The following is a 22,039-nucleotide window of genomic DNA, read 5'->3' as shown; positions in this document are numbered from 1 at the left end:
CAGTCGTAGCCTGAATCTTCGCTAACTTTAGTTTAAGGGTGCCGTTGTACCCTTCAACCAATCCAGCTGACTGGGGATGATTGGCGCTGTGGAATTTCTGATTAATTCCAAGGCCCTTACACACACTCTTCATCACACTACCCACAAACTCACTTCCGTTATCTGACCACACGACTCTAGGCATTCCATACCGAGGAAAATATTCCTTCAGTAGGATTTTCGCAGTAGACAAAGCAGTATTGTCTTTGAGAGGATAGGCCTCGATCCATCGGGAGAATGCGCAAACCACAACTAAAACGTATTTCAGGTTATTGCATCGCTCCATATGGATGAAGTCCAATTGAATCACCTCAAAGGGGAATGAAGGGGGAGCAAAACTGCCAGGAGGAGTTGGGGTTCCTTTGCCAGGATTGTACATCATGCACACCATGCAATTTTTCACCAGACGTTCAGCACATTTCGTGATACCATCATTCTTCCACACAGGAGACAGTAATTTACAAATACCTTTCGCGCTAATATGTGCTAACCCATGTGCCATTGTCACAACGGCCAGCACATACGCATCCGGTAACATCCATCTTTTCTGATCAGACAAATCAATCCAACAACCATTCGCATCCAACTTCCCCGTACTTTCTTTCCACTTCATCTTTTCAGTCTCGGTGGCCTCATTCTGAATTTCTTTCACACTTTCGATAGTATCTTCACACATGCTTGATTCTGTAGGCCACCTAACCGAACTCGTCACATACATCCGAGTGCTAAGGTTCCGGGCAGTCTCCTTAGCAGTCTCATCCGCAAACGCATTACCACGACCAACGTCATCCGTCACCTTACGATGCGCGCTACATTTAACAATCGCAACTTGCGTAGGCAAAGTCAATGCATCCAAAAGGTCATTCACAAGCTGGCCATGCTGAATCTTCGTACCATGCGACGTCAAGAAACCTCTCTCTCTCCACAATCGTCCAAAACTGTGAGCGACGCCAAACGCGTATTGGCTGTCGGTAAACACATTCACACGTTTCCCTTTCGCTAACACACACGCTCTAGTAAGAGCAATCAATTCTGCAGCTTGGGCAGAATTCTGATTCAACCTCGCAGTCTCAACAACAGTATTCAACGTTACAACAGCATAAGCAGTAGTCACATCGCCATTCGGCAACTTAAAACATGACCCATCCACATACAAAGTACCATCCGGATCTTCCAATGGGGTGTTTTTAAGGTCCACTCGACCTTTTGTTTCCTCTTCGGTCCTCAAGTAGCAATCATGTTCTGCTACTTCATCAGACTCTGCGCTAATTGGTAACAAAGTTGCCGGGTTCAGAACATTACAACGTTTTATCTGAATGTGGCTTGCCAACAGCGTCAACTCGTACCCAGACAACCTCGCACTCGTCAAGTGCTGAGTTTTCGTTCGATTCAAAAGAGTATCGACTGCATGCGGAACCATCACCGTAAGCATATTATCCATGACCAATCCTGCTGATTGTCGGATGGAGACCGCGGCTGCCGCTGTTGCTCGTAAACAACTCGGCAATGCTCTAGCTACCGGGTCCAAAGTCGAGGAAAAATATGCACATGGACGTTGCCTACCACCAAAAGGTTGCGTTAAGACACTCAAAGCACAACCTTCCCTCTCGTGAACATATAACGTAAACGGCTTACTGTAATGAATCACGCAATTCAGAAAAACTTTTCTGACATTCTTCCGTCCATGGTAAAGGAGTTGAAACATCCTTGCACGTAAGAGCCACCAATGGTTTCGCTAGCAATGAAAAATTAGGAATCCATTGCCTGCAGTACGACGTGATACCTAGAAAGGCACGCACATCTCTTTGGGTTGTTGGCACAGCCATTCGCGCAATCGCTGCAATTCTCTCTGGGGTCAATCTCCTTCCCTCCTTTGACAATAAGTGACCTAGATAGGTTACTTCTTGACAACAATATTGGAGTTTAGAAGGGGACACCTTATGATTCAACTCACAGAGATGTTGCAGCAACGACACCGTAGCAATTCTGCAAATGTCCTGAGTATCAGCAGCCACCAATAAGTCGTCGACGTATTGGATCAAAGCCGCACCGACCGGCAACCTAAACGCATCTAGTTGACCCTTCAAGGCTTGGCTGTAAATAGATGGACTTTCACAGTAGCCCTGAGGAGCGCGTTTGAACCGGAAGCTGCGTCCACCAAGAGAGAAACCGAAAAGGTCTCTGCTCTCCTCGGCAATCGGGATGCTGAAAAACGCATTTTTCAAGTCAATCACCGAAAACCATGATGCAGAAGCTGGAATCAGAGTCAGTAGCGCCGTGATGTCAGGCACAACAGGAAATTGAGGAACCACAATTTTATTCACCTCCCGTAAATCGATAACAAAGCGATAAACAGGCGGTTTTGAAGGATCAGTACGTTTAAGAATGGGCAGCACAGGGCTGTTGCACACGTTTCCCCGAGTCTCTTCAATAACATCTTTCTCGATCAAATCATAGATGATCGCTAACAGTGCTCGTTCACCATCAAGGGAGATACGATATTGGGGAATACGTGGCAATCGCACATTCGATTTCAACTGAACAACATATGGTGAGATATCAAGTAGGCCCACATCATTTGGGCCCGTTGCCCACAAAGACGCAGGAAGAGAACTCAATTCCGGTGGGAGCTTATCGAGAGACAAATACATGGGAGAGACAACCCTCTCTCCTAACGTAAGCTTTACACCCGCAGGAGAACAATACAAAGTCGCATACAAACGTTTAAGCAAATCCAGGCCCAAAAGATTTTCAGCACAACCCGTAGTCAAAATCAACGGAGCTTCTAGCTCACGTGGCCCAATTTTAAGGGGCAAAGGGCGTGAAACTGGATTGCTAACAGGGGCGCCAGAGAATCCAACGGAAACATTTGTTAAGCCAGACAAAGGTGCGCCAGGGAGTTTCGAATGCATGATAGAACTTTTCGCTGCACCAGTGTCCAACAGAAAAGGCTCAACGACGCCCGATGTAGCAACTGCGACGTAAGGCCCTCTCTGATCAACCGGAACTGATACCACTCCCTCTCCTTGTCTATGGCTGTCCTAGTAATTACAGTCGTCAGTTCCCTGATCGACGTAATAATCGTCTACATTGTACTGCGCAGATCGTCCTTGCGATGATCCACGTTGATCGAAACAATTATTAGAATTAGATGAGTTATCTGAGCGATCGTTCTGAGCACCACGACCTCTACCACGCGATGCCTGCTGCGAACCACCACGACCTCCTCTAGACGAGTTACCACTATTACGTTCATTTAAAACAGGACAATTGAATTTAATGTGACCCTCTTGTCTACAATAAGCACATTGATTGTACCCTAACGAAGATCTTTGGGAAGAGGAGTCATTACGATTTTGAGATCGGTTCGATTGCGGCTGCGATCTATTCTGCTGTGAATTATTCTGATTCGAACGTGGAGGATACGCTTGCTGAAGCAGCACTTTAGTTTTCAGCTCTTTCGTCTTTTTGTCAGCACGGTCGTTCTCTTCTTTCTCTCTGTTCTCATAATATTGTGCCGTAGCCAATATCTGAGCTGAGGTAGAAACGGCCCATGCACTTTCCGAATTTTTTAACTTATTGCTCAAATCAGGCAATAAATTTGAAACAAATTTATCCACAAACAACCTTTGACCACCCTCAGTGCTCATATCCTGCCCACTATGGTCGATGAATGCCTCCTCGAACCTCGTAAAGAAGTCGGAAACACTCTCATCTTTCTTCTGCTTACAAGCTGACAATTTGTCCCAGTTTACCCTCATAGCTGGCATAAGCGTTTTCATTAATGTTATTATTCGTTGAGGAAGAGCAGTAATCAACTGGTCGGGTTTAGTAGCAGCCACTTGTCCGGCATCTGCCGCTACAATGGCAGCCCAATCACCGCCTAATTCATTCGGATGATTTTCCTGCCGAATCTTAGCCCATACCGGTTGCGGTACGACATTGCCGAACAACATATCGATATCGGCAAGATTCATTACCGTAGCATCTACGAGCTGCGATAATTCCTTATAATACCCTGTAGGATTTTTGCGTGGATCAGGCAAAGATTGCTTCACCTGTAGCACTTCCGATCGTTTCCATGGGAGATGTATCCACACTCTCTGGAAATGCGCCACTGTCGCAGGGTTAGCAGTAGGATCAGCTGGTATCCAAACCGGCGGAACTTCGCGCATAGGATATTGGCCAGACTCGTCTGGTTGTTTTTCAATGTCCTCAACGAACAATGCATGAGGTATCGGAGCGGGACGAAAAGATAGCAACCGCTCAACAGCACGTCGAACGTTGGTATCCACTATCAGTCCATTTGCGAACTGAAGCTGGAGATCAGACAGAGCGGTGAGCACCTCGTCAGGCGCATCGGCCGCTATCTGATCATGAAGGAACTTACACATTTCGTTGAACACATATTTCTGGGTCGGTATATTAAACTGACAAAATGTATCAAGGACAACACGGGGTGGACATCTAAGAGGATTTACCATCCAACCCATCGCCATATTATATAGCGCAACGCGTTCTCTGTTTCCAGGAAGCTGACTACGTCTCTGAGGACCATCGGAACCAGCGGACCCATGAACAGGTCCGAGCGAATGAAAGAAACTAGCCGCAAGAGGAGTAGTACAAGAACGAGTAGAAGGAGAAGCATACGATACAGGACTAACAAGAGACGGAGTAGAAACAGTAGCAACAGTAGGAGTTAACAAAACAGGAGCAGTAGCAGGAGCAGTAGCGGGAGCAGGAGTATGTGGAAGCGGAGGAGCAGTAGGGATAGCAACAGGCAAAGGAGCAGGAACAGTCGGAAGGGCGGGTGCAGGTTGAGGAACAGGCGGAGGAAGAATAGGTGCAGGAACAGGTACAGGGGGAATCACAGGGGCTGTGGTACCCTGTACGTACGGAGGTGGCGACTTCATAAGATAAGACATTAAGGAATCCTCAACTGGCTCTTCCTTCTTTTCCGACTCCGTAGGCAAAGCAGGATAACATTTATCTACGGTCATACGCTGTAGTCTATCAAACACTTCCTTATCCTTAACCTCCTTATCTCGCTGAAATTGCTCTGCTTTCTTCACTATGGTAGCAACATTATCTCGCTGATTACGTTTAGTCTGTCTGATTTCTTTCTGTCGGGCTTCTTTGCGCCACAACCGAAAGGCATCAAACATGGCCGGCCTTGACTTTCTTTCGAACAATTTAATCTCTAGATTATCTAAGATCGGTGCCTCGAAGCTACCGTGCGGTGGCCAGCGAAGGTCACCATCCTTTTTTGTATATTTGATCCAATAATCATTAAAGGTAATTGGGCCTAGCCCATGTTTACTATAGAGCTCATACGTGGGAGTTCCAACCGGAGGTATCGGACACGAGTCCTCCAGTCGGGAATCCGTACCACAAGGCCTGAAACAACTAAACAAAGTACTGCGACCAGGCATCTTGCACACTAGCCGAGTTTCACAAACTTCAAGGGTTACGGGATTTACCAAGTCCCAGCAAAGAACAAAACCCTCGGTTTTTGGCGGCTGCAGTCGTCAAACAACACAACAAAGTACGCTAGCAAAGTGTCACCGACAAAAACACTCACACAGCGTTAACAACAAAAACACTCGCTAAAGTGTCAACAACCAAGAACTCTGGGACCGACCCACAAATACTTAACTCAAAGATCGATGGCGTCACCAGGAAGGCCCGTCAATCGTCTCGCTATACCAAGGTCTACGCCAGGCGCCAAAACAGGTCTACAGTCAGGGCAGCAGTCCGTCGCAGCCGTCCGGAGGCGGGAATCTTCGCGGGAAAAGTCTTCGGGCCACTTATTTCGACAACAGGATCGATGAAGCGGAGTGCACCTTCCCTCGGAGATTTCACACGAAGTTCCTCACGATCGTCGGGCTTGGACCGGTACCACTGATGCAGCCCCACGTTGGGCGCCAACTGAAGGACTGGGTTCTTTAAGACCCAGCGGTGCCAGGGCACAACACCTGAAACCTTCGTGGGTAACCTGCTCCGGCGTACGAATCACAGAGACACGGGACACTTCCTTCAGCGTCAAAGATTCAAGGTTTATTTGCTGCAGGGAACACAGAAGTCACGACAAGTACACCACGTGCAACTTGGGGAGACTGCTTCAAATTGGTTCTGTGGATCGCTCCTTTTATACAGTTTTTACCCATAGAGTTACATTGAACACAAAAGTTTACAACCCGGTTCCCATCATTATCCCCCAGAGGGGTCGCTTTTGGTCACTTTGAAACACATGAGGTCCGGAACATAAGTGCGGAAACATTTGGCGGTTCCCAACTGTAAAAACCCATCTTCCCACCATTAGCGAATTCCAATCAGCAGTAAAATAAATCGAAATAGGAACAAAGACAGGTGCGAAGGAAGACGGAGACAGTGGGGAGATCGGAAAGGGTGTAAAAGGGGAGGTATCGGGAAACACGAGATACAGGCATCAAAGGGACGTGCCTAATGAGATGCACGGCTGAGACAATAAGTCCGTGCGGCAAGATGAGCCTCGAGCGGCACCATCTGCTTTACAGTAGCATCCCCCTCGTCATAAAGACACTTACAAAGAACATGTGTCTTCCGCAAATATCTTGGGAGTCCCAGGGTCGCGAAGCGGACAACGTCCGTTCGCTGGCTACTTGAGGGCAAGAGACAAAATGGATGCCGTATCTAAGATGGAACCCGTGGGTACAGATGAAAAACTCACATAACAAACGAACGGTTTAAGTTAGCACAGCGAAACTGCGCACACTTACTAAACTCGTCATTTGCGGTTCATAGATACCAGACTCGACCATATTCGTACGAGTCAAAAACACCACTTACAATTGTCACGGAACCTCAGACAAGTGTGGGCGACTACTTGGCACAAACTGCGGGAAGTCCGACAACAAGATGGAGTCCGGGAGGTCAGGGGTCGCTCAGGAGCGCTTTACACGACGACACAGCCATAACCGAGACATTCCAGGAATTTTACGCGCAGCTCTATGCTGAACAGCCCTTAAAGGCATCGGCCATTGACTTATACCTGGCTCAGGCCCGCCTTCCCAGCTTAACGCCTGACCAAGCGGCCCACATAGAGAGGGAGATCAGGGTCGAGGAGGTCATTGCTGCCATAGCCCGCTTTAAATTGGGTAAATCGCCTGGCCCCGACGGTTACACCGCAGCCTTTTATAGGCAATTTTGCACTACGCTGGCCCCCCTACTTACCCAGCTCTTTAACTCCTTGGCCGAACCTGGCGCAATCCCTGCATTCATGCCAGAGGCAGCAGTCACCATTATTCCAAAGCCGGGGAAAGATAAAACATCATGCAGATCCTACCGACCTATCATGCTATTAAATATTGATCTGAAACTGTATACTGGGATCCTAGCTGCCCGCATAAGCCCTCATATGCAGGGATTAATGGATCCTGATCAGTCTGGCTTTATACTGCAGTGCCAGACGGGCAACAACACCAAACGAGTCGCACACCTGATCGAAAAGGCTTCCCGAATTCCTGGAGAATACATACTATTGACGCTGGATGCGGAGAAAGCCTTCAACCGCGTCCATTGGCCATATCTTGTGCAGACACTGATACGCGCTGGTATCCGAGAGAAGATGCAAACCCACATCTTGAATTGTTATCGTTTCCCCACTGCTACAGTCTGAGTGAATGGCCACACCTAAGCACTGTTCCCTATCAGTAGGGGCACTGGACAAGGGTGCCCTCTGTTGCCCCTGCTCTTTGCACTCTACATAGAGCATTTTGCTCAGACAGTCCGATATCACCCCCAGATCACTGGTATTTGCTTTGGTGGGGACACCCACACTGTAAGCCTTTATGCAGACGATGTGCTGGCCACTTTCACTCACCCTACGACTTCCCTGGGGAACTTCTTGGGAGAGCTAGAGGCCTTCAGGAAAGCCTCCGGTTTTAAGATCAACCTGACGAAATCCGTGGCGCTCAGTCTATTCCTACCACAGGCCGTCCTGGCGGACCTTCAAGCCTGTTATCCATTGCACTGGTCCGATGAGTCGGTTCCCTACCTAGGCATACAGCTGGCTCCAACTCTGCAAACTATGAGACAAATTCGTTCGGGCTGCGTTGTTGAAATGGAAACAATACCCAATATCGTAGCTGGGGCGAATCGCAGCTGTCAAAATGACTATTCTTCCCAAGCTTTTGTATCTTTTACAGACCCTGCCCCTCCCACACCCCACTGGATTGCTGCAAAGGGCCCAGACTGACTTTTCCTCCTTCATCTGGCAGGGGCGCAAGCCGAGAATGAAGCGGCTAGTGTGCTTCCTTCCACCGCATGAGGGAAGCCTCGGAGTCCCAGACCTAGCCCTCTTATTACAATGCCACTCCACTCCGGTACCTGGTTGAATGGAGTAGAGCAGAATCTGAGAAACATTGGCTTTTTCAGGACCGGGCTGTTGCTGGCACGTCTCTTATGAAGATCCCCTTCATGCCCAAACACCATCGCCAACCCAACCTGTATGCTTCTCATGTAATGCGCTCCATCCATAAGGTTTGGGACCCGGTCAATATACGGCATGCTCTCACCACATTCCCCTTCCCGCTCACCTCCTTCCTTGACCACCCAGATTTCGGACCGGCGTAGGCCTTTGGGCCTTCCCGCTGTGGAGTGAAGCAGGTTTTGGCGTCTTAGGACAACTGTACCACAAAGGTGAGATCATTCCCTTTCCGCAAATTCCAGCTGACCATGGCCTGCCTGAATTGGAACGCATGCACTACCTACAGGTCCGTCATTATGCCTTACATCCTGATAACCGGGCGCATGCGTCACGACTTCCCACTCAATATGAGCGATGGCTCATCACACGGCCCTCAGACAAGAAACTGATCTCAGATCTCTACAAAATGCTCTTGTCCAGATACACTCACACTTACCACGCCGGACGGGCAAGGTGGGATAGAGATCTGGGGTGTGACCTTAGCTCTCAGGAATGGGACGGCGAATGTTATAGGGCCCGCCACACAGCAACGCATGTAGGCCTGACTGAAATCTTCACCAAACTCGTATACCACTTGTACTACACACCAGAAAGACTGCATCAGGCTGACCCACACATAACCCTGACTGTTGGAGGGGCTGCGGACAGAGAGGCTTGTTGGTTCATCTCCTTTGGGACTGCACACATATTCAATCTTACTCTCCACTTCTCAGTAAATGAGTTTAGTGGTAAGCTTCCATACCTGAATTTTAGGAAGAGAGTTCTGTCGCTGGGTGTTTGGATAAAATCCAGAAATGGTTTGAGCTTTCTGACAGACTTATTGTTCAGAAATTGGTCGGTCAGAGGTCCCCACCTTTGCCCCTCTAATTCCTCCTTTCGGACCCAATCCCAATACATTTTCTTAACAACATTTTTTGGTGGGGGGGATTGAGTCCACCAGAGCTCACCCAATCCTAACCGCGTGACCAACTCTTTCAGCTTGCTCAGCCGTCGGATCTTGACACAGCCGCCCAAGCTGATTAGTTCGTCAAATGCTGCGGCGTAGTTTGCTAGATCTGTTGATCTTCGCAGGCGCACCCAGAACAATAATGGGCGCAGGCGGACTATATCCTTGATTGAGCGTCTGCCCAAATCAAGAAAAAGTGGCTTTATAGGGGTTGAGACTGGGAGCGAGACTAGATCTCGCAAAAACGTATTCTCTGCCCTAACCAGTTCCGGGATGTTCTCGAACCCCCAGAGTTCGGAGCCATAAAGCGCTGAAGCCAATGCCTTCCCTTCAAAAACTGCCAGGGCTGGGGCTATGGGTCTGCTGATCGAGCCTCGCTGGTCTCTTGCGATAGCTCCTGACACTCTTTTATGGTTCAGGAGCATTTTCGAGACGTCAGAATTCCAGGTCATTTTATTGTTAATTCTTATTCCCAAGTAATCAAATGCCTCGACTACCTCCAGGGGCGCCCCATTGAGTGAGATGTTTAGCCTTTTTGCTTTTTTAGATGAGGACAATACCATCAGCTTTGTTTTGGAGGTGTTGATGGTTAAGCCACGCTCATCACAAAACAAGCTGAATTTGTCCAGAAGTTTCTGAAGGCCCATTGGGGTCTTAGAGAGCAAGAGGGTATCGTCTGCGAAGAGGAGGGTTAGTGTTTTTTCCCCCGCCAGGGCTGGGGCGTCCGCCGGGTCCTCCTTCAGATGGTCCACCACCCCATTCACAAAGAGTGAGAACAGGGTCGGCGCCATCACACAGCCCTGGCACACCCCCCTTTTCACAGTTACCCCCTCTGTCCGCTCTCCCTGGCTCCCCCATCTAATCTTGGCATAATTGCCCTTGTGTAGTTTCTTTATTAGTTCAAGGAGATAGATCGGGAGACCCATGTCATGTAGCACCTGCCACAATTTGGTACGGGGCACCAGATCAAAAGCGGTTTTCAGGTTGATAAAGGCCAGGTAAAGGGAACCCCTCCCGATGGACACAGATTTCCATAAAACCCCAAAGAATCTGAAAACCTGGTCCATCGTACCCACTCCCCGCCTAAAACCTGCATGGAAGTGTGACAAGATATTTCCTTCTTCCAGCCGTGCTCCCATTCTCGAGACAATGACCCTGCCAACTACCTTCTGCACCACTCCGATTAAACGAATCGGCCTGTAGTTGGCAGGGTCCTCTCTGTCCCCCTTCTTGTATATTGTCACCACCTCGGCCGCCTGCCACGACTCCGGGACATCCTGGCCTGAACAATTAGGTTCAACAAGAGACTAATGTAGGCAGCCCAGGTCGCTGGGTCATGTAAGAGTAGGTCGCCAGGCAGGCCATCCGGGCTGGCAGCCTTGCCTGGGGCCATGTTTTTAATGGCTAGCTCAACCTCTTTAGGGGTAAAGGGGTCGGGGTCAAGAGGGCTTTCCAAGCTAGATTCCAGATAGGGCACAGCTATAGGCTCTGGTTCCAACTCCAACGCCGCATCACCACAATATAGGTTCGAGAAATGGACATGCCATTGTTGTGCAGTAATGTGGTTTACAATAGGATCCGAGCCTCTCCGATTAGAAACGTTAATTAAGTCCCAAAACTTAGCTGAATCTTTTGCTTGGACTGCAAGTTTTAAGTTTTGCCAATGGTCTTCCTCCCATTCCCGCTTTGCCACCCTTAAGATGTTATTGTAGTCCTTCCTAGCCTCTCTTACTGCGTACAAGTTTTTTGACCGTAGTGCTAAGGATATTGCCTGTCTCTTTAACCTACACAAGGGAGTATACCATACATTTCCCTGCTTTAAACCTTTGCTATTATGACTTCTTGGGACATTTGTGGAGAAAAACAACCCCAACTTCTCCACCATTTCCCTGTAAAGGTTACTTGCCTCAGAACTCTGTTTAGTGCCCAGGGATACATTAACAGTATCAAGCTCTATATTTCCTAGGTGCACTGTCTCTTTAATGCGATCTAGTATGTCTTTTTGGCTTACAATCCTATTCCATTTAAGTCTGCGGTTGCAGTTGGAAGGGACTACTTCTTTTGATGAAAGAAGTGGGACTTTAGGAACATCCACGGTAGCTCCCCATCTAATTTCCATACATAATGGATTGTGGTCGCTATCCTGTGACTGCTTAATCTTCATATCAACAAGGTCCCCCATGAGAGCATGTCCAACAATAAATAATCAATCCGCGATGGGCAGCCAATTCTATTAAAAGTATTGGCACTTTCTGGGTCAGATAATGTTCTTCCATTGAGAGCACGCAAATTGAACTCAACAGTCAGGGCATTAATTTGAATCGCCCTGGGTGACCACTTTTTGATTGGGGGCAAGCTCAGCACGGGTATAGAGTGTTTTGCGTCCTCCTCGCTGGTTCCCAACAAATCATCCTCACTAAGGGGCTCAAAAGTACTATTTAAATCTCCTCCCACCAATACTTTAGCCCGTGAATGGATACCTGCCAGAGCTGATTCTAAGAGCGATATAGTGCCCGATATTTGGGCCCCCGGTGTGCCTCGGGCATACACATTAAAGAGCTCCACCTTATAATTATTCTGGGACCCTTTGATTGTTAAGTGTAGAATGTCTTCCGAACTGGAGTCGTTCATTTTATTGGACCAATTCAGGGCCACATTAACCCAAATAATAAGGCCACCTGCTGGCAGGCCTTTACCTGAGCTCGTTGCCGAGATAAAAAAGGTAGTGTACCCTGACTTATATAGGGGGGTCATACTCCACGTTTCCTGGAACATGCAAGCGTCATAATTGGAAACAAATCTGTTCCATTCCGGGATTACCATTTTTTTCTAAAGGCCTGCAATGTTCCAGGAAAGGAGCTTAATTACTTTTGCAGTCCTACTCTCCACAAGAGGGGTGCCCTGAACTGCTTGGCCGTTAGATGCCCCACCGGGGAGACCTGAGGTCAACTGCACAATGGGTGGCAAGATCTCTTACCTCTCAAGTGCAGGTGTTTCTGCAGGGGGGGCAGTGTAAAGTCACTATCGCTGGCTAGTCAATCTATACTATTGAGCTCAGAGTCGACCTGTTCCCCTATAAAAGCCCAGAGTGGCATATGCCTATTTGAGTGTTTGGGTGGGCAGGACCGAAACTCAAGGGCCAGCAAATTCTCTGCAATTTTCCTATTGTATAACTCAATTTTAATACAATCAGTTTTAGAACTGCAGAGGGTCATTCTTTCCACCTTGGCCATATCTTCTCTAATGATGGAACGACACACCCTGATGTGACTCAGCCAGTGTATGGCTTTGTTATGAACAGCTTCCCTATCCTCTTTGATAGCACTTGTGCCTAACTTTGGGACTTTAGTCATATAAACAACTAATGGGTTGTTTCTGGAGGGGGGATGGCGATTAGATGCAGTAACCTGCCTGGTTCCTACATTCATTCCTCCTGGAGTGCTTTCTTTGTTTAAATAGGAACCCCTGTGCTTGCCTTCTTCTAATCTAGATTTCACCATTCCCGCGTATGTGCTCAGTTTGGGTTGCCCTATTACCCTATTTTCATTTGAAAGCTTATGCCCTAGGCTCCCTCCCACTCTGCCCTCCCCCTTATGTGGTTGAATATTGGGAGCAGTTGACCCCTTTTTAACAACCCTAGTGGGAGGTGAGGGTGCTTTAACCAAGAAGTCATTAAACATGTCGGGTTTCTGTTTGTCAACAAACCCCTTTAAAATATTTTTAATAAAATCCAATTTGTTCTCTAATTTCTGCATTAATATCCTGTTTAGATGGAAACAGTTCGTACAACCCACACCCCCAGCGGGGGTCCCTAGCCAAAACCTCCTCACATTCACTTACAATATTTTCAATTCTGACAAGGGCACAATTAGTTGTCGCAAGAGCTGATTTTTTTGGATTTTTTCCCCTTTTTTGCCAGCACCTGGGAAAGGCCCCCCTCAGTTGCCTTCCTCTTGCCCATAATTCGCTATAAATTCACTCCCCAGCAAAATATCACTACAGTGATATAGCACCAACTTTTATGCCCACTCCCGTTTAAAAGTCCCACAGTACCTTGTTCCCAGCAATTGGGATGTCCTTGTTCAGTTCTTAGGGAGGGGGCCCTGCCCTGCCTCGTCCTGCCACAGACGGCCCGCCCTTTGCCCGGGCTTCTCCTGGATGCTCCCGTCCGCGACTCGTGGGCGAGAGGCGTTCCCTCCTGATAAGGCGCCTCCAGGCGCGTCTACGTCGTCAGAGTCGCCGCATCGAGCCCCGGGGCAGCTGGGTGATGTAGTTCCCCAGCTGCGTGTGCCTCTGGGTGAATGTAGGCAAGTGTCTAAGCCGTTTCCCTCACGGCAGGTCAGGAGGGTGGATGTGCTGCTTAGCGTGCCGTTGGCGTGCCGGTCCCCTCACGGCTGAAGTGCGGGTCCCCAGAGCGCTTCGGCGCTCCCTCCTGATAAGGCGCCTCCAGGCGCGTCTACGTCGTCCGAGTCGCCGCATCGAGCCCCGGGGCAGCTGGGTGATGTAGTTCCCCAGCTGCGTGTGCCTCTGGGTGAATGTAGGCAAGTGTCTAAGCCGTTTCCCTCATGGCAGGTCAGGAGGGTGGATGTGCTGCTTAGCGTGCCGTTGGCATGGCGTTCCCCTCACGGCTGAAGTGCGGGTCCCCCGACATATGCATGTTTTGTTTTCCCCATTAATATTAAAAGCTGCCTAGCGATCCCATGTTGCGTAACTTCTTGAGACTGGTCTGATGCTTTAACTAATACCATTCTAGGACTGGTAGCTTCACTTTTCCCATCCTACATGTGGCCTACAAGAACAATTAGGTAAAGTGCTGTTGTAAAAAAAACAATACAGGTTGAATGTTGTTTATTGACATGACTATATTTACAGTTATTTCTAAAGCTTTGCTCTATTTAGTGTTTCTTTCACCTACTTGAAAGAAACTTTACATATTAAGGTACTCACCAAGTTGTAATTATGTAGGGTCCATATACTCTTTAAAACCCTTGTGGTTCTGGCAGTTTCATCACAGGAATTCATATTGTTTCATATTCTGCAGTTTCATATTGAATGTAATAAGTACCGTTTATGTTTTATGCAATTTCAATAAAGTATAGTCTTGAAGTATGCTTACAAAATATTTCATGAAAGCTGTGTAGTCTCAAATAGCGTGATACAGCGTTGGGCTTATGTTTTGCTGATCCTGATCCCTCTTTTGCATCAAATAGGTCTCAGAATCCGGCAGCACCGCATACTCACCATGGAGGGAGACGCTACCAACTGGAGATGTGAGGAGGTATTTGTCAGTCACGTGGAGGATGCCATCACCTTCTGGGCTCAATGCATAGACAGAGGTCATGAGATCGCCAAGTTATCCGATCATCTAGCCAAGATCTGCCCCTTGAGCAATGTTGTTTTTAGTAATCCTGATATGGGCAGGATTTATGGTGGATTGTTTTCATTTGACAATACTTGGTACAGATGCCGATTACAAAATATAAGAAACAAAGAAAGCTGGCAGGTAACCTACGTCGACTATGGAAACTCTGAAATGCTGAACAGGTCAAGCATTGTTGAACTCCCAAACGAATTGCAGTTCACAAGCTTAGCGAAAAAATACAGACTGTGGGGCTTGCATCTCTTTGACCCAGATATCTCCATGTCAGAACGGGGTACAGCATTTTTGATCAGTATGATCAATGAAAAGCAGGTAACAGTTCGACACAAAGTGACAAACAAGGATAACACTGTTGTTGTTCAAGCCAAATACGGCAATCTTGATATTGGTGAAGAGGTTTTGAAAAAGGGATTTGCTTTGCCCTGCAAATGCCCACCCAGCTTTAAACATACTGAAGAAAGCAACATGCCCATACATTTCTCTCACCTGAAGCTTCAAATACCGACACCATGCTCTAGCAGACGAGTTGAAAAAGTTCCTTTAAGTAATCACAATGGTAAGCTAAAACCTAATAGACAGCAATGCCTTTCTATTAGGCAGAAACCTTCCTTGGAAAAGAATGAAAATAATTCTAGAAATAATGCAGCTCCAATAAAAACATCACCTGTCTCTGCTCCAAGTTTTGCTACTTTAAACAACAGTAAACTAATGGGAAGTGAAGAATATAAAAATATAAAATATGAGTTGGATCTTTGCCCTACGAATTGCCGATCTTTAGAATCTCAATTTTTGCCCCTTAACCCCAAAGAAAATAGAGAAAAAGTGATAGCTGAGAAATGTTGCCGACATCTAGAAATACGCTTGAAGACAGCTATCGGGGATAAGCTGCGAAGTTTATCTGCCAAGATCGCATTAGTTAAAAAAGCAAGGCACAACAATATGGCTGTTCGTCTTGGAGATGATCTCTCTGAGGCAATAAGAGTTGTTTCTGAAAATGATATTACTGCTGTACCCTCCTTAAAAATACTTGAAGAAAATTGGGGGAAATACAATCAAGCACAGCACAAGATTCAGTTGTGTAATAATATGGTTACAGTGCATCACTTAACGGATGAGCGCAACGAGGCTCAGCAGAGTCTATTTACAACAGTGCAAGCATTTATTCTGGAAGTTGATGTGATAGCCTTCACTGAGCGCGCACACACCTTAGAGGAACTATTGTGCTCTCTAGAAGCTGTGTACGGTAAAGCCATAGAAATGAACACTTCCGATAAAATTTTATGTGAATTCTATGAATGGAAACAAGCAAAACTGGAAACATTTAGAAGAGTCCAAAGAGATACAGAGGATTCTATGCAAGTGCTATTCCAGTGGTTTAGTGGCCTTAGAGAGATTTTTGACCTCACGTCTGCAGTATCTTTAAGTTCCGAAGAGTGTGTGGGTGACATTGATGAGCTCCTCAACAAAGTCGAGTCAGATGTTGGCAAGGAACTAGACTTCTCTACAGCGGTGCAAAATGAAGCAGACACTAAAATAATAATCTGTGCTTACAACAAACTTATAAATATGATCAATCAGGAAAAGCAGTATATTAAATTGGTGCTGAAAAGACATGAAGACTGTGTCAGGTTTAAAAATCAGATAGCGGAATGGCTTCATGAAAGCCCTAATGTTGACGAGTTATTGAACATTAAGAAGAACCTGAAAAGTATAAAGGCTCAGTTAAGGTGCCGAACACTTGAGCAAAGAAATTTGGAAGAATCTGACAATGTCAACAAATCTGATGTTAGAAGGATAAAGGAACATATAGCTGAACTGAGACAAAACACATTTGAAATAATGTGCCAGGAACAGAATGAGTATGAGATGCTTAGTGACTTGGTTAAAAATTATTTCCCTGAGTTACCACTGCTTTACCCGGAAGCCGGAATTATAAACTATATCAATTCTGGGGGACTCTTGTGGATTAGTCTCGAACGTGAGCTTTTTGATGCGGAACCACTGAAAGAACTAAGCAACAAGAGGCCTGTTGTCTGTGCTGACTTCCAAGGTCAGAAGGTTCTAATTAAGGGATTGTGTGTAGGGTTTGATACTGAAAAAAAACTGATAGAGACAGCAGCCAAGTACCATATGGCCTGGGCCGAATCGAAGGAGAAATCAGGTTTGTTACCTTTGATGTCCCTTTTCTTCGGCAAGTTTGATCCCATGGCCTATTTGATGGTACCGTTTTGTTCTGGGGGAAGTTTAAGAGAGGTTCAAGCAAATCAGCCTTTAACCCCAGTAGAAGCTGCAAATGTGATGAAAGGGGTGGCTTGTGGCTTGCAGACTCTACACAAAGTGAACATTGTGCACGGATCAGTGCATCAGAACAATGTATTTGCTGTAAATCGTAAGAAAGGAATACTTGGGGACTTTGATTTCACTAAAACAGAGGAACAGCGCAATCTGTCTAACTCAGTTGGCTGTTTGAATTTAACAGCACCAGAAGTTAAAGCTGGACAGCAGGCTTCTCATTCTTCTGATATGTATTCATATGGTTGTCTCCTATTGTGGCTGTCTCAAGGAGAACATTTTAAAACAAAGCCTGATGGAACGCCTGACATCAGCCAGCTTCATATGGACATCAAGCTTAAGCAGCTGCTCTTAAGGTTGGTATCTGCTACTGAAAGAATGACAGCTGGACAGGTAATTGAAGATGAATATTTTGAGCTACAGAGAGGCTTAACCAGTTTCTGCCCCCAAAAGACCAATGCATGAAGTATAAGCTGTTGAGAGAGAAAGGATGCATGAAATCTATATTTAGGTTCACGAAAATCGTTGTTGCCAGTTCCAAGTAAAGAATAAGCAATCCGATCTAAAGAAACAATCTTGTCCTTGTATAAGGGTTTTTGCTATTATTTGAAATGTAATTTACATTTCGTAATCCTTATAATTCTCCGAAATAGTTGACTAAGACCATAGTTTTATGACACAGATTTGTGGCTCACAAAAGTTATTCAAGGCAAGGCTTGAAGTCATGTGGTTACCAATGCTGTAAGTACGTTTTCAAAATAAACATTTAGCATTTGCCAATTATTTTTCATGCAATTGTAGTTTCTCTGTGTACTTTTATTTTCTGACGTTACTCTTAGCATTAATGGAGTGGTACGTGCTCTATGAGAAAAACATTCATCATAACTGGTCTACATTTACGTTGTGAACGTTGAGAGTTTTTAGAAAGATTCTGTTTATCCACATAGATTTTAATACATCCAACTTCATATAATTGATATTATTAAAGTAGAAGCACAGTAACAATCTGGACTTAAAGCTTGCAACGGCTGCCCATGCAGGCAAGGGCTGTGGGGCTGGGTGGGGGATGGGGGAATTTCGACAGACAAGGGAAAATTAATTATTCAATTTTCGCTCGTAGTCGTCTGTCGAATCCCCCTTCAACCCAGCCCACCGCTCTTACCTACACAAGAGCCTTGGCTGAAAGCTTGTCTTGAAGCAAGATAAGTTTGGAAATTGGGGACAATCTCTGCAGGCGAATGCCCCCAGGATGCTCGTAGGACTGGGGTACACTTAGTCATATGTCGGGTATGGCTATTGTCTAAATGAAAGTGTTTTTGTTCTCTTTTGAATAGATGTGACCTACATTCAGTGATAACATATTTATCTTCTGCATGGCTCAACCCTTCCCGGGTGACACTCCTCTAATCTCCATCTCCTTTTTTCCGTACCAGTACCCAGCTTTTCATTATTGTTGTATGTTCTGTTAAACGCAGTTGTATAGAGAAAGCCCGGTGTTTATGAAGCCTTTGTGTACATATATCCATTTGGATTTATGTATACTACAGTTCCTAACACTCTGTTGAGCTGACTAGACAAATCAAAGCTTCACCCCTACCTTTTGCATTGATCAAACATAGTTTTTTAATAAAAATCCATAAAAAATAATTAAAAATTGAAAGCATCCTTTGTTGATGTATTTAGAGCTGCTTTGGTAAGAGCACGAGGAGATAAATGTAATTCCTGGCTAAATGACAGATTACTGAAGTACTGAATGAAAAGTTGTATGCCCATTAGGCTGCATTCGAATTCTCCCCAATTAGAGTCTCATGCTCTGTTGAATTTTCATTGGCCCCCTATGTAAAGAGGTGAAGTTTTGTCTTATTCTTTTTTTACCCAGAATGCGTGAAAGCACATACATGTGGTCTCCCCTTCTCTGAGGGGGGAACCTAAGATTCTTTACTGAATTTATGAACCTTTTTAGCTTTTGTATTGAAGATTAATCAGTCCAATAAAGTGAACTGGAACTGAAATGCTTTTTCTTTGCTGTGAAATTGTTGTATGGCATTTTAGGATCCAAGCGAATTTTCCCCAATTCATGCCCTTATATAGGTACAACTCACATTTCCCTAATATAGGCATAAAAATCATACCCATATTTAGACATAGCCCATGCAGTCCAAATACAGGCATGGCAACTTCCACCCATACCAAAACGTCACAACGATTTCTTGGAAAATCGGCTTAAGCAGTCAGGGACCTTCCCTTGCTTGAATATTGATTTGTCCAAGAACTCATGAATTTTACAAAGAACTACTATTCCCTTAGGGTTCTTTACTGACGTTATTATGCCCGACTTTACGTCAAACTAGGCACTTTTCAAGGTATAAATATGCCTTCATTTGCTCTAGCAAGGACACGGTGGTTCGGAGCAGCTCGACTATCTACGTGCCCGACGCAGCTCGCTACTGCAAGTGCCGAAGGAAGCCGACCCTCCAGCTGACGTACTGATCAAGAAGCTGTCCTATCTCTTGCTGAGAATCCAGCTCCAGTGTTTCGAAGCTCCCCTTGCGGGGTGTTGGAAATAAAGTCCGAGACAGAGATACCAGACCTCCTTCATTCCAAACTAAGGTATGGAGCTGATTTGACCCTAAGAGAAATCTTGGATAGATTCTTGGCAAAGAAAACTAAAATCTATGCTACACCACACTTACTTCTTCCCTCATACTAGACTTAGGTTAGGTAGGCGTATTTTAGAAGCACCAGTTGAGTACCATTAGCCATTGTTATTTATATTTATATATGGTTTAGAAACCATACAATGCTTTTACAGTATTATTTTATATTATTGATCTTGCTGTACGGAATATACTTTGCAGCCTGCATTACGATTGAAGAAGTTCACTTTACTTGCATGAGAAAGAAGACTGTTCAATAAATCCTTTTATTGAAAACGCCCGTCTCTCCATTTCTCTGCACCTCTGTTGAAACGAAGCATGAACGACTGACTAAGTTAAATACTTATCTATTGTTTCCGTGACTCTAGAGATATACTTCTTATTCTTGGGAAACAAAGTTGCCATGTTTATGCGGTTTTCAGACACTAAAACCTTCTTGTGTATTCGAGAAAGTTTCTACTGACCTCTGAGCTAGCTGGCACTCACTATTAAGTTTAGTATATTCGATAGAGACCTAGTCGACCACAGTCCTACGTCTAATCTATAGGATATACAATTTCAATCCGCAGAGCCTATTGGGAATATAGGAACTACACTACAAAATGTCAGACTCACATGTTCCAAATGGTTCCATGTATGTAGATTTAATAACATTGGGTATATTTGGGTGGCAGTGGTGGGGCATGACTGAGGTAAGTAGGAGGGATGCAATGTTGTTTAAAGGAGGAGAGTGCAAATTAGAACACACATTATTCTCTGCAAAATAATTTCAGGATGGGTCCCCATGTTTCTACAGATTCTTCATCATTCATATAAACAACAGCTTTGTCTTTGGCTATAGAGGGCCGGAGTATGTGTAGTGGTATGACATATGACAGATTGAGAGCATGAGTTTACCCTTTGTGCTTGTACTGTTATCGTACCAGGTGCAGTGCAGACTCACAACACTCACAGTGCTCAAATGCTTCTTTGCAAATCCTGGACTTGTGTCAACAGGTGCCTCTTGGGTCGTTTTTGGGCGGCTGGGCTGCATAGTGCTCATCGATCCTAGGCATTTCGTTCCACTGTAAAATACGCCATTTTGTTTTCCAACACGTGGCTTCCTGGATTGTTAACTCTCACTGCGTCATACAAAAGTAACACTGAACTGCATCAGTGACGAGAGCAGGCCTATGCGCATCACCTAATCTCTTCCGGGTGTTATTCAAAAGCTGCTCCAGCTGCGTGGCAGCAGTGAACTGTTATCTGCTGGATTGTCATTGTTTTCGCTTGTTTTAACAATGTTTTATGGACATAACTGTGAGGTATTTACTGAAGATAGCCTTCTCCGCTTGCTGGCCCTCTCCATATTCAACACCTGCTGCACGATTTACAAACCCATAACAACCAGCAGCAACCTCACCATCTCTTCTTCTCACCACTCTGTTAGCCAGGATACCATCAGACTGCAGTCTAAGTGTAAAAAGAAACAAGCATTGAAAATGAAATAGGTCTCGCCCTCGTTTAAGTTAATAACCCAAAGGAGTTAGGTCCTTTTTGGACGTGGACAAGGCTGGACCATATATAAATACATTTTTTGCTCGTTTAAGTTAAAGCAATTCTGTTTCTAATTAGGTGGTTTTTTAGCTTTGCTTTTATTAGTGTTTTTCAAACTTTCATGTACATAACATGCATATGGATGCATATATGTATATGTATGCATGTATTTATATAGATCTGAAGATGTGTGTATATATATGTTTATATGTGTATGTATATATACACACACATACATATATATAAATACATATGTATATATATATATATCCACCACTCCGCTTTCACATAAAGAAAGGATTGTCCGGGCCGAAAGCGTGTTTATTTAGGACAGCTTCGCATATATATATATATATATATATATATATATATATATATATATATATATAGCAGCGTGAACAAGGGTACTTGTACTCGAAACGCGTCGCTGATGGTTCTGTGAGAGACTAATAAACTACATTTGCTGATTTCTGTGGTCCGTTCCTTTCCTTTGTTGGCGTGGAGGCGTGGGTCCCGAGCGCAGAGCAAGCGAAGAAGGAAACTTTGGTATTTTAATATATATATATATATATATATATATATATATATATATATATATATGTGTGTGTGTGCGTGTAGAGAGAGGTGTAGAGAGGTAGGGGGTAGAGGTAGAGAGTAGTAGAGAGAGAGGTAGAGAATAGAGATTGAGTAGTATAGAGTTGAGAGTGAGTAGTAGAGTGTGT

The 22,039-nt window shown here is 45.3% G+C and overlaps 1 pseudogene across 3 annotated transcripts in view; it reads left to right on the top strand.

Annotated features, from left to right (window-relative positions):
• The window catches only part of LOC147712810 (serine/threonine-protein kinase 31 pseudogene), a 345,011-nt pseudogene extending 327,109 nt beyond the window's left edge, over nt 1-17,902 (top strand). For 2 of the 3 annotated variants that reach the window (XR_015296024.1, XR_015296023.1), the window contains exon 2: nt 14,663-17,886. The product of XR_015296024.1 is annotated as a serine/threonine-protein kinase 31 pseudogene, transcript variant X3 (transcript). Of the gene's footprint in view, nt 1-14,662 lie in introns of all 3 variants that reach the window. The other variant, XR_015296022.1, reaches the window with a different exon arrangement.
• Nucleotides 17,903-22,039: the final 4,137 nt, after the last annotated feature.

The sequence above is a fragment of the Lissotriton vulgaris genome, chromosome 5 (assembly GCF_964263255.1).
Source record: "Lissotriton vulgaris chromosome 5, aLisVul1.2, whole genome shotgun sequence".
In the NCBI taxonomy this organism is placed as follows: Eukaryota; Metazoa; Chordata; class Amphibia; order Caudata; family Salamandridae; genus Lissotriton; species Lissotriton vulgaris.
Note: the sequence above shows the minus strand (reverse complement) of the source record. Positions and strands in the feature narration are given on the sequence as shown.